This window comes from Vulpes vulpes, unplaced genomic scaffold (assembly GCF_048418805.1).
Source record: "Vulpes vulpes isolate BD-2025 unplaced genomic scaffold, VulVul3 Bu000000627, whole genome shotgun sequence".
Classification (NCBI taxonomy): domain Eukaryota; kingdom Metazoa; phylum Chordata; class Mammalia; order Carnivora; family Canidae; genus Vulpes; species Vulpes vulpes.
Window position 1 is genome coordinate 14,762 of NW_027325667.1, and position 7,006 is coordinate 21,767.

A 7,006-nucleotide genomic window follows, 5' to 3' on the forward strand; every position below is an offset into this window, starting at 1 on the left:
ACTCTCCCGATTAAATCATCTTCCAAAAGCCAGTCGTGCTTTGAAGTTTGGTTATTTTTAGCTGAGTTGTCCATAAGGCCATATGTCTTTGGGTATGTTTCTTAGCCCCTCAAAGTCTCAGCTTCCCCATCTATCATATAAAGTAATAATGGTGTCTATCTTCTAGGATTGACTTACAGATCAAAAGTAATCTTGCTCATAAATTACTTAGCCCTGAGCTTGACATATAGGTGAGGTTCTGTGAGGACAGATGGAGAAATTCAAATGTCTGCCTGTCCCCCCAACTTTTCCCCAGTAATGTTGAATGGCTTGATGCCACTTCAAAACCTATATTCTTCAAATACTTGTTCAAGATTCATTTGGAGGGTGCCTGGGTGGCTCAGTCAGTTAAGTGTCTGCCTTCAGCTCAGATCATGATCCTGGGGTCCTGGGATCGAGCCCCACCCACATCAGGCTCCCTGCTCTGTGGAGTCTGCTTCTCTATCTCCCTCTGCGCCTTCCTCTGCTTGTCCTCTCTCTCTCTCTCTCTCTCTTTCTGTTAAATAAATAAATAAATAAAATCTTTTTAAAAATATTCATTTTGAGGAGAGTTGACCTGCTCAGAAGATGTCAGGTGCTCCCCTCTTGAATACATCTCTTTCATCAAAAGCTAATCAGGCCCACTCTCCTTAAAAGACAGCTTGTCATCACCAGCATTCAACTTCTCCCTGGAGTCACTCATTGCCTTCCCACTCCGCCCAGTCATCCTAGGTCCCAGTACTATATGAGTTCCTTGGCAAGGGACAAATACAGAGGAATTTACCATCAGCTTGCAGCCAAGTCAGCATTAATGTTCCAGCAAGACAAGCAAGGAGAATGGTTCTTTTTATTACTTTTCCTAGGGCAAATATCCAATGACAGCTTTCTTTTTACCATATTTGGAATATAAGAGGACAAATTCTTCCTAATTTTTAGAGAAACGCATAGAGCAAATAGAATGTGTGTTATAAAAAAACTATTATTTTGATAATAATGTATTTTCAGAACTTCAGTGTTCCTTCTCATTGTAGATATGCAGCTCATGCTGTAGAAGGTCTAGCTGAACCTTGCCAAAGAACACTAGATAGCAGTAATAGGACACTAATGGCAGAGTCAGGAATCTAAAACCCCACCTATGGACTGTTCCTGAGGATCTTCCATAAACAGCTGCCAGGCTGTCTTACACCCCAGGCCTCTACTACTCTGAGTCTCCTGTTTACTCTTCTTCCACATTCTTCCATGTTTCATCTGTATTAGATTCGTAGGGTTGCAGTAACAAACCACCAAAAACTTGCATGCTTGAAAACAACAGAAATCACCTCACCAGTTCTGGAACCTAGAAGTCCAAAATCAAGTTTCCAGCAGAGTTGGCTCCTTCTGGGGACTGGGGGGAGAGTCTGTTCTATGCAGCTCTCCTAGTTTCTGCTGGTTGCCAGAAATCCTTGGTTTTCTTGGACTTGTAGACACATCATTCCCATCTCTGCCTCTGTTGTCACATCCCATTCTCCTTGTACATCTGTGTCCATGTTTCCTTCTTCTTATAAGGACACCAATCATTGCTTTCAAGCCCACCCTAAGTCCAGTATGACTTCATCTTAACTTGATTTCATCTGCAAAGACTCTGTAAGACCATGTTCATAGATACTGGAAGTTAGGACTTGAACATATCTTTGGGGGAGTACAATTCAACTCACAATCACCTCTACTTAGCAGACACCTAGCTATCGGAAAGACTCAGCTTACTCATATCAAAACTATGACCCAAACATAATTTTTTTAAATAGCTGTGTCTCTTGGGTTCTGAAACTGTTTTTTTCCACTCATATCACTAACTTGATGGCCAAATCAGTTACTTCTTTTCCTATTTTCAATGTACTAACTTAAGAGATCTATATAGATTGAAGGGTTTTATAGATTCTGAATAGGCTCATGATCAATCTATATTCAAACTTGAGCCTCAGTAGTTCTTATTTTACCTAATGTGCCAGGGGATACATATTCAATACTGATTATAAAGGCAGCATTTTTTGAAAAATAGAAGAATAAAATATTTTATAAGTACCATATCTGTATACTTTTAGTTCTCAGTATACATATCTTTAATTTTTATATATTATGCCCAAGAATATCAACTGTTATGACAATGGGAAGCAAATAATATATTAATGGATTATATTTCTATCTTTTCTAACTATTTTATTTAGCAAGTAAAATTATTATAATTGTGTTTCCAAAAGTGAATTTTTGTGTCTTCTGTAATTGTACAAAAAGTATCTGGGATTATAATATACTTCCATGTTAAGACAGAAGGCTTTAAGCACTAACATTCTGAGATTTTAATTAAATGATTAGCTTTGGATATATATATATATATATATATATATATATATATATATATATATATTTACTATAATCTACATTTATTTATATGGAAACTCAAAGCTGGTATATTATATACACAAATTCAAAGATAATTATGTATATAATTATATAATTCAAAACTAATTATTTATATATGTATGGAGAGGGGAATGGGCAATTACTGTCAATTACTGTCAAATAGGTACGAAGTTTTAGTTTGGGATGATGAAAAAGTTCTGGAGATGTATAGTAGTGATAGTTGTGCAACAAACTGAATTATTTAATGACATTGAAATGTACACTTAAAATGGTTAAATGTTAAATTTTGTTTAAAAAAAGAAAAGACTTAGCTTAACGGTACCTCACAGAAAATACCTCTGGTCCAATCTTCCCAAGTAGAATTGACCACTCCCTTGTGTGTTCCCTCTGATGCTCTGTACAATTTTCTGCCACCTATATCCTACAGCTTTATTTGTTCGCTCAAAATATTCAATCATCAAAAAATGTTCAAGCATCAATATTAAGAGCTTCTCGCTTCCTTTCTCCCCCTTTTTGTCCTACTCCCAAAGATATGTATATTTGTGTTGGGAGCTATTTTGTGCTGGTCAAAGTAATGGGCACAGCTGACAGAATCTAAAGGAGGCAGCTAACTTGATTTACATGAGAAATGGAATGAACCACTCTCAGAGGAAGATAATACATCCAGAAGTCAAAAGGAAGATGGAAAGATTTGAAAGCCCCTTGAGATCCAACACACACATCATATCTTTTTGATTCACCAGTGAATACCACAGTCCCTGGATCATGGTACGTACTTATTGAATAATGACTAATTTTGTGATCTTTGGGAGCCACTGAAAGATTTTAGGGGTATGAAAGTGGAGACACAAGAAATTTTGTGCTTTAGAAAGATCGCTGTCGCAGAAGTCTGGAATTTATGGAGATACATCCTAAAGATCTAGAACTTCTAGAACTCAGGTTCCTTATATCTTTCACAAATGGTGACATCAGGGAAAAACCAGTGAAATCTGAACAAACAGTAGAGCTTAGTTAACAGTATTGTACCAACGTTGGTTCCTCAGTTGTGACAAAGGAGTCATAGTAGTGTAGGATGCTAACAACAAAGGAGCTGGGTAAGGGGTATAGAGGACCCTCGGTATCATCTTCACATTCTGAAATCTACAGTAATAAAAGTTTATTTTTAAAAAGTTTGGGGGAAAAAAAAGTTTGGGAAAATCAATGTTATTTACTCTGTATAAACAAAATCCCACTTTCTTGCCTTATTAAATGCTCTAAACACACTTGACACATTCTTTAACATTTGAAGAACTTATCTCAAACTCATGATCATCAGTCTGAATATCCAGGCCACTTACAGGGTTATTTAGCTACAGTGTGAAGCAGAAGCCTTGAAATTCTTGAATTTCAAAAACCAGTAAAAGTTCAGATAAAATCTAAGAATCTCTGAGTATTGTATATTATTCATTTTGTCAAATGAGAACAATAGCTTTATGGGAAAACTGCCATTCTATTGCTGCCAGTACATTATAAAAGAATGATCATTTTCACAACCCAAAATAAGAGTAAAGAAAGCCCTCTTACTTTTTTTTTTTTTTTTTTTTTTTGGAAAGTCTTTTTTGCTTTAGGATTTCCTACATCTTGCCACACACGATAATATGGATGAAATTTGAGGACATTACGGTAAGTGAAAATAAGCCAGTCACAGAGGATCATGTACTACATGACTCCACTCATATGATATATTTAGAATAGCCATACCCATATAAACAGAAAGTAGAATGGTAGTTGTTAGAGTCTGGGGAGACAGAGAATGGGAATTCACTGTTCAATGAATCTAAACTATCAGTTATGCAAGATGATTAAGTTCTAGATCTTTGCTATACAACATTGTACCTATAGTTAACAATATCGTATGGCACACTTAAAATTTTTAAGAAGGTAGCTCTCATGTTAAGTGTTCTTACCACAGTAAAAAAAGAAAATGAAAAAAGAAAAGCCCTTTTATTTGAATATTTACCTTTATGAAAAGCTTCTGCATGATTCTTATTTTTCTCACTTTGCTGCAGCTTGGCCAAAACTGTTTCCTAGATATAGATCAGCATTTGGGAATCGAGGGCATAAAGAATGTGGCTAAATGTGTACTGGCCCCAGGAAATCATTGGAAGGGCTCTCTGTTTTGTTCTGTTTTCTATTCAACAAATTGCTGATGTAAGTTTATTTCCTCATGATTTAGCTCTTTGTCCTTTTTTTTTTTTTTTCCTAAAGAGATTTTTGGAGCCAGTAGAGGTGTATTTGCTATTTAGAACCTTAAAATCAGAGTTTACTGCTGGTTTTTCCCATGTGGTGGTTGTAAAACCTTGATCCAGTTGCTTAATCTCTTTAACATTTTTTTCTCCCATAGCAAAGCGGGGATCATAATGCTGTGGGAAGCAACCTCTTAAGGGTCCCTGATCATCCATTTCCTGGTATTCATGCCCTCGTGTGATCCATTCCCCTTGAGTATGGGCTAGAACCATGTTTACTTCTAACAGACTGAGGTGAAAGATGAGATGTCACTTCTTAGCTTAGGTGACAAAGAAACTATGGCTTCCAAATTGAGGGCATTTTCTACTTTCTTGCTTAATCACTATAAGGGGAATTAGCTGTTGCAAAATGCTTTGTGGGGAGGCCATCATGGCAATACACTGAGGCTTATCTCAGCTAGGCTAGGTACTGAAGCCTCCCAAGGGTCATGTGAATGAGCTTGGAATCGGATCCACTCCTTCCTTCAGATGAGACCACAGGCCAGACCAGCCTTAGAACTGGAGCCTCCTGAGAGACCTTGACCCAGAGGTACCCAGCTAAGCCATACCCAGGGTACGGACCCACAGGAATTGTAAGATCCTGAGTATTGTTGTTTTAAGCTGCTAAATCTTAGTGTAATTTGTATATGGCAGTAGATACTAATACAAATGCCTACCTCGTAAAAATTGTTGCAAAGAATAATTGGGAAAATGTGCTTAATTAGATTATATATGCTAATGAGCTAAAACGCATAAAACAGGAAGCACAAAATCCCTAGCTCCCAAAAGACAGCCTTGAAATGTTAGTTCCCTCCTCCGTTCTCCTCTAAAATGAGAACAATCATACCTGCTCTATTGTGAAATGTTTTGAAAGCTGTAACGCACTATAGAATTATAATACATGTAATATTGTAAGCTATTATTGTAATAGGGAAGAAAACATTGTTACTTTAAAAGCTGTTTGCAGTTTACCTTGGCCCAGAAGGAAGGCAAAATTCTTCTTATGAAGAAACTAGCTCTTTTGTCAAGGAGGGAAAAAATCTAACTCAGCAGGTATGATTATGAAAAAGAAAGGAATCCAGTGGGAGCTGGAATTCAAAACAGGAGGTGAACGCTGGTGGTGCAAGACCTCTGAGAAACTCTGGTAATCATGGAGAAGGTGTGGTTTGGTGACATGGGGCTACCTACTATTTAATGTATATATTCAAAGAAACCAAGTTCCTAGAAAGGTAGAAAGCCTGGAAGCACATGGACAGGAAATACATAGATCACACAATATGTACAGGACTGAAATTTGTCCCCAGAATAAAGCTTTGAATTATTTGAGGACAGACTCTAAAATGAAAGGGTAAATTATTATGTAAACACTCAAGGAACATGCTCTTTCCTGAAACATGGAGTACAATAGGTTTGTTATAAAAAATGTTTACTAGCTTTCTTTTTATTTGTTCTGATTTATCTTGATTACTCTTATTGATCATTAATTAATCAATCTTACGAATCTCATCAATTTAAGGGATACAAAGGAGGTGTGTTATTTACTAATCAAGGACCTGAGTCCACGGTAAGTAAAAATTTCCCAAACTTGTATTATTTTTAATAAACCTTTGTGATTCCTTGGGTGTTTTTCTTTTTCTTCTTTTGATGTGATTTTTTTAAAAAAAAGAAAAGAAACAGAATACTAAGAATCCGGGCAGTTCAGAGAATGAGACATTCATATACCCAGCTTTGGTGTTTGCCTACAGACAGGGCTGTGTCTCTCTTTTATTTATATGTTTCACAAGCCTCCGGACAGAGTCTACGCTGCTTGGGGGCTGCATTGAAGTTCTTTCATGATCTGCCTTCTGAGCATCTCTCCAACTTCACTTCCCACCCAGTCCTTACCTGTCTTGCAACATACTCTGACACCAAACTGCCCACGTTCCAGAACTCACCCTGCTTTTTCAGACTTCTCTGCCTACAATCCACCACCTCCATCATTTGGAAGAACCCAACTCAAAGGTCACCTACACCAGGAAGCATCTTCCATCCCCCACTAGTCCCTTCCCTCAGCCCCTTCTGTCCTGGGCATCTGTTTCCAAAACTAACTGCATGTATGGCTGACAGTGTGGGCTGCCTGGAGCCATCACTCACTAGTTGTGTAACCTTGGCCAAGTTTTTCACTCTTCTATCTCCCAGATTCTTCATTTGTACAATGAGGGCAGGAATAGCACTTGTAATAATAGGTTTATCGTATGGATTAAATGGTTGATACTTACAAAGCATTTAAAACAGTGCTTGGCGTATAGTAAGTGCTCAATAAATGTTATTGTAATTATGAATTT